This window comes from Cnephaeus nilssonii (assembly GCF_951640355.1).
Source record: "Cnephaeus nilssonii genome assembly, chromosome: 19".
NCBI classification, from domain to species: Eukaryota; Metazoa; Chordata; class Mammalia; order Chiroptera; family Vespertilionidae; genus Cnephaeus; species Cnephaeus nilssonii.
Genome location: NC_137090.1, coordinates 17,866,630 through 17,873,791, shown reverse-complemented (window position 1 = coordinate 17,873,791; position 7,162 = coordinate 17,866,630).

Here is a 7,162-nt window from a genome sequence, read left to right as displayed (position 1 = left end):
CATACTTTGTTTTTTAGAAAGAAAGACCTCAGGGGCCTATTTTTTTTCCCTCCTAGCTGGTTCTAAGCCAAAATCCTCGTGACTCCTTTTTTTTTTTTTTTTTTTTTTTTGGTGATATTAGAAGAGCAAAATCCTTGATCACTAAATCGAAGGGAATTTAAAGACCATTTAGTTCAACACCCCAATTTGGTGGGCAGGAAGATCCAAGGAAATGAAGTAATTAGCCCAAGATCTCATGGTAAACCAAGGCCAAGTCACTCATCTTCCCCCCCCCCCCCCCACCCCAAATATATTGTATTGATTTCAGAGAGGAAGGGAGAGGGAGAGAGAGATAGAAACATCAATGATGAGAGAGAATCATTGATTGGCTGCCTCCTGCACTCCCCACACTGAGGATTGAACCTGCAACCCTGGCATGTGCCCCGACCGGGAATCAAACCGTGACCTCCTGGTCCATAGGTCAATGCTCAAACACTGAGCCACGCCGGTGGGGCCAAGTCACTCATCTTTGAGTCTGGGCTTTTCCCAGCACATCCAACACCTTCAGAGAGCAGGCTTCCATGTGAGGATTCATCACTGAACTGCACACCTCTTGCTGTCTCCACTGAATGCAAAGCTCCACTCAACTTACAACTTCTCAGCAATAGGGGAGTTGGCTTGTGGGCCCTAAATGCTAGTTCCAGTTGCAATAGAATCTGAGATGAAAAAATCTTCAGACACATTATTCTGAGTGCCATTTTCCTGCAGAAAAAATCTTGGTTCAATTGCAAATGCTTGTGTTTCTGGTTTGCTTTGTTTGCTTGTTTGATATGAGTTATTAACTGGAATATATGGGAGATGAAAGGCAGGAAGAAAATAAATGAGTGTTAACCAAAGCCTTTGAAAGTAGTAAGAGCTAACCTCATGGCAGGCTTACTCTTATCCAAGCCATGGTTTGAGATGCCTGTCATCCTCACAGCAACCAATGGAAAGGCTATTTTATCATTCCCATTTTACAGATGGGGAAACTAGAGTAGAGAGAGGCCGGGGACTTCCCCAGGGTTATCTGATTATAGGAAGTAGCTGGGCCTTGGGGCAGAGTTTATGCTTCACAGACAATGGGACTCTGGGCACATATGTTATTCTTCTCTAGACCTATCTTTAGAGGTATGGATTCTGCCTTCAAGTTGGCTCCTTCCTCTTCAACAGCTCTGTGGCCTTTATTTCCTTCCTGCTCTGCTGATTCAGGACCCCAGGAAGCCTAGCTTCCTGTCACGATCAGTGTGAGGACTGCCTGCAGAAATGCACACTCAGCAAAGTGGAGCCTGCAAAAAAGGTCAGAGAGCCCGAGGCAAAGGCAGCCCCACAGAGGTGCCTGTGCAAGCTCACACAGGGAAACCATCTGACTGGGAGAGAGATGGGAAGGGGGTGAATCATAAGAAAGAACTGAAGAGCAAAAACAACATGGATGAGCTTGGGGGACATTATGCTACATGAAATAAGCCAGACCCAGAAAGACAAATACTGTATGGTCTCACTTAAATATGTGGAATCTGAAAAAAGTCACTTTTAGAACCAGAAAGTAGAACAATGGCTGCCAGGGGATGAGAGGTGGGGGGAATGGGAAGATGCTGTTAAAGGGTACAACTTTCATTTATAAGGTGACAAGTTGTGGGGATTCAATATATGACATGGTGACTATGGTTAACAATACTGTATTGTATACTTGCAATTGTTAAAAGAGAGTCGATTTTAAGTGTTTTCACCCCACCCCAGCCCCGAAAGAGGTAACTATGTAATTTGATGGATATATGAATTAACTTGATTGTGGTAATCATTTTACAGTGTATACATATATTATCATGTGGTACACCTTAAAATATCACTTTGTACAACCCAGAAAAAATTAGCAAGAAACAACTACTTCCCTACTTAGTTGAAAACTACCTTTTTTCTTGTTTTCTAGCTTAACTGCATCATTGTCTGAGAATGTACCCTGTATGATTTACATCACTTGAAATTTGCCGAGACTTGCTATATTGTCTAGTATTGTCATAAACATTCCATGCACACCTAAAAAGAACTTATAGTACTTTCTACAGAGAGGGCAAAAGTAGGTCTACAGTTGTGAGTATAGGAAACTCAGAGTTTTTGTACTATTATTATATTATTTTCCATACATACAACTATAAACATATGGATATACCATGTTTTTTAATCCATCCATTTGTTGGTGGACACTTGGATTTCTTCCACCTTTTGGCTATTGTGAATAAGGCTGCTATGAACATGTGTGTACAATATCTGTCTGAATCCTTCCCTTTCAATTCTTTTGGGCGTATACCCAGAAGTGGGATTGCTGGGTCATATGGTAATTCTGTTTAATTTAAAAAATATATTTTTATTGATTTCAGAGAGGAAGGGAGAGGGCAAGAGAGATAGAAACATCAACGATGAGAGAGAATCATTGATAGGCTGCCACCAGCAGGTCCTCAGGCTTGTGCCCTTGACCAGAATCGAACTGGGGATCCTTCAGTTTGCAGGCTGTCGCTCTGTACACTGAGCCAGACTGGCTAGGGCTCTTTTTCTTTTTCTTTTCTTTTTTTTTTTTTTTCAATTTTTTTATTAAGGTATTATATGTGTACATATCTTACCATTGCCCTCCCCACACCCCACTCCCATATATGCCCCCACCCCCCAGAGTTTTGCATCCATTGGTTATGCTTATATGCATGCATACAAGTCCTTTGATTGATCTCTTATCTCCCCCACCTCTCCCTAACCTTCCCCTTGTAATTTGACAGTCTGTTTGATGCTTTACTGTCTCTGTATCTATCTTTTTGTTCAAGTTTATAATGTTCTTTATTATCCATAAATGAGTGAGATCATGTGGTATTTTTCTTTCATTGACTGACTTATTTCACTTAACATAATGTTCTCCAATTCCTCCCAGGTTGCTGCAAATGATGAGAATTCTTTTTCTTTTTTATTAATCCTCACCCGAGGATATTTTTCCATTGATTTTTAGAGAGTGGAAAGGAGGGGGGAGAGACAGAGAGGTAAGTATTGATGTGACTGGTTGCCTTCTACACACTGAGGTTATGTGCCCTTGACCAGAATTGAACCTGGGACCCTTCAGTCCACAGGCCAAATCAACTAGGGCAATTCTGTTTAATTTTTTGAGGAACAGCCACAATGTTTCCCATAGTGGCTGCACCATTTTACACTTCCACTAGCAATGCGCAGGGTCCTGATTCTCCACATCCTTGCCAAAACTTTGTTATTTTCCGTGTTGTTTTTTAATTTTTGATAATAGCCATCCTAATGCGTGTGAGGTGATACTTACTCTTGACTTGAGTTGTTGTCAAAAGCCCAGGGACCTAGGGCACAAGGACCCCAAATTTCAGAATCACCTCCCTGTTCTGTCTACCCTTGGTAGTTTTTCACTTTTGTTAAACCTTCCAGATGTGTTCAAGCATAGGCTTTGACAAATATATTGTCCGTTTTAAGTCTGAATCACCTGGTCTTGGTAGAGACCAGGTGATTCTTACTTCTTTTCTATATCTCAAGTAGAAATGAAGTTGAGCTAAAAAGTAGAAGGGGAGTGGTAAGATTCCAAGGATTTAATGTTTCTTTCTTTCTTTTTTTTTTTTTTAACTCATGCGATCTCCCACTACTATATTTTAAGTGACTTAGATATTTTGATGGAGCACTCACAGTGGCTCAAATTAATGAGCAATGAATTCTTATTGGATTAAGTGGGAAGAAAAAAGGAAATCCAGGAAGGAAAAAATAGAAAGGAAGAGTGAAGAAGGATTTGAGGGGAATCAGACTTGGAAAGAGGTAGAAGAAAAGAAAAAGGTAAAAACAGGGAAGAACAAAATTCAAGGGAACTCTCTTTAGTTTCACCAAAGTTTTGGAGCCAATGATTTTCTAGAAACTCACAGTTTCTACTTCTTCTTCTTTTTTTAAAAATATATTTTATTGATTTTTTTTTTTTTTTTTACAGAGAGAAGGGAGAGGGATAGAGAGTTAGAAACATCGATGAGAGAGAAACATCGATCAGCTGCCACCTGCACACCCCCTACTGGGGATGTGCCCGCAACCACGGTACATGCCCTTGACAGGAATCAAACCTGTGACCCTTCAGTCCGCAGGCCGACGCTCTATCCACTGAGCCAAACCAGTTAGGGCAGGCACAGTTTCTACTTCTTAACAATAACAACAAAAAATCCTTTCTTATTGTTCCTTCCTTACCAACCATTCACTAATTTTCATGTTTGGTTGTGGAAAAGGCAATTCATTCATTCACTCAACAAATACTTATTAAGTACCTATTTTTTTTGCCAAACTCTGTTCTGGACACTGAAGATAGACACAATAATAAACAAAATATTCAGAAGTCCTTGCCTTCATTGAGCTTCCAATTCTAGTGGGCTATAGTAGCTTAGGCATAATAATTAAGGTGCTAAATGCTATAACAAATAGATCACAAGTTCTCAGTGGGTTAGCATACTAAAGGTCTGTTGTCTGATCAGCTTAGAGTCCAATGCATGTGTATTTGATTAGGCAGACTTCCATATGCTCATCTAGAGTCACACTTTTGCTCTAAGTCCATTTGCAAGAACTAGTCACATGGCCCAGCTAGATTAGATGCAAAGGCAGCTAGGAAATATAATTCTCGGCAACAAGCATAAGTCTTGATCAGCAAGCTAACACTTCACATGGAGAGAGACAGACAAGAAACCAAATAGTTGAACATGTTTCTTATTATGTTAGAAGGCGATGGATGCTGTAAAAAACAAAAAAAGCAGGGGAATAAATATAGAATGGTGTTGAGGAATATTGAATTTTATATTGAATGATGAGAAAGGGACTCATTGAGGTGAGGAAAGGCTTCAAGGAGGTGAAGGAGTGAGCCACTTGGATATTATGGCTGAACTGCGCCAGAGGTAGAGAGGTGGCAGATGAAGTCAACCAAAGAGATGAGAAGAGACAGAATGTGTGGGACTCGAGTTTCTCCTTTGAATGAGTGGAAATCAGAGAGCCATATGCAGAGGTGGGAATAGGACTTAATTTAGCTGTATCAATACCAGTGTTGGCAGCTATATTGAGAATATGCCAAATGGGGGCCAAGTGGAGACTGTAGTGAATTGGACCAGAGTGGCCACGATGGAGGTGATGGGAAATGGTCAAATACGGAATATTTTACAGGCAAACCAGGATTTGCAGATTAATTGGAGGTGGAGTTTGTCTAGGAGAAAGCTATTGGCTAGAGCTTTGGGTTTGAAGTCTTTCCTCACTAATGGTAATGATGGTATTTAAAAGCCTTGAGACTGAAGGAATGATGAGTGTGCATTTGAAGAAGAGAACCAGGACTGAGACTTGTGGCCATGAAGGGAATGGAGAAGGGAAAACAAGGAAACAGCAAGTGGAGTGATTGCGTAAGTATATGGTGCTGTGTGTTCATCAGATCAGAAGCAGAATGAGGGTAGCATTAATGTTGGCCAAGGGTCTATTTCGCCCAACTCCATTCTTGTCTGCCCATGTCTGGCTGTGCATAGTTGGAGTGATCTGAAGAGATGAAGGACAGCCCTTAGCAGCTCATTCCAGGATTCTTCAGTATCCTCTTTCATCCCTACCCCTAGCTCTGATAAGTTTGGTCATTCATTCAACAAACATTTGCTGAGCATCTACACTGAGTGGCCAGATTATTATGATCTCTGAACGCATAATAATCTGGCCACTCAATGTATATCTATACTAATAAAAGGGTGATATGCTAATTAGACTGGGAGACCTTCCAGGAGACCTTCCGGACATTCTTCTGGACAAAGCCATGGTGGCGGGGCAGAGGAAGAGGTGGTTAGAGGCCAAGAGGGGAGGGCAGTTGTGAGTGATCAGGCTGGTGGGGGGTGGGGCCTTTGGGGGTAAGCAGACCAGCAGGGGGGCCAGTTGGGGGTGAGCAGGATGTCAGTGGGGGTCAGTTGGAGGTGATCAGGATGGGGGGGCAGTTTGGAGTGAGCAGGCCAGTAGGGGGGGCAATTGGGGGTGAGCAGGCCAGTGGGGAGGGAAGGTGGGGACAAGAAGGCCACAGGGGGGGAAGTTGGGGTGAGCAGGCCAGGATGGGATGGCAGTTGTGAGTGATCAGGCTGGTGGGGGGCGGAGCCATTGGGGCTAAGCAGACCAGCAGGGGGGCCAGCTGGGGGCGAGCAGGGCTCAGTGGGGGTCAGTTGGAGGTGATCAGGATGTGGGGGGGGGGCAGTTTGGCGTGAGCAGGCCAGTGGGGAGGGAAGGTGGGGGCGAGCAGGCCAGCAGGGGGGGCAGTTGCGGGTGAGCAGGCCGGCAGGGGGGGCAGTTGGGGGTGATCAGGCTGGCAGGGGGGCATTTGGGGGCAAGCAGGCTGGTGGCGGGGGACAGTTGGGGGCGAGCAGACTGGCAGTCAAAGTGGTTAGGGGCAATCAGGCAGGCAGGCAGGTGAGCGGTTAGGAGCCAGCAGTCCCAGATTGCGAGAGGAATGTCCGACTGCTGAATGAGGTCCGATCCCTGTAAACCGGCAGTAGGATATCTTTTATATATATACTAGAGGCCCAGTGCATGATTGAATCATGCACATGTAGGGTCCCCTACACGCTTTCGCTTTTGGTGGTGGAGCTGGGTGCCTGTCCGCTGGTGCACCAGGCCTTTCAGAAGCCTCTGGCTCGGCGGAGGCTTCTGAAAGGCCTGGTGCCAGAGCAGACAGGCACCCAGCTCCCCAACTTTTGATGGTCTGCAGCTGCTGAGGGGGCTACCCTGCTGTTGAGAGGCGCAGGGGGCGCAACGGCCGCTGAGGGGAACTGCCGCGGACACCTGGCTACCCTGCCGTTGAGAGGCGCAGCCGGGTGTCCGCGGCAGGCCCCCTCAGCGGCTGCGGATCTGGCCGTTGAGAGGCGCAGGGGGCGGGACTCCCGCCCCCTGCGCCTCTCAACAGCAGGGTAGCCCCCCTCAGTGGCAGCGGATCTGTGCCTCTCAATGGCCGGATAGGCCACCCTGAGTCCCGCCCCCCAATCGTGGGCGTAGCGGAGTGATGGTAATTTACATGTTACTCTATTATTAGATAGGATATATATACACATACACACACACACACACATATATATATATATACACACACATACACACACACACACACATATATATATAC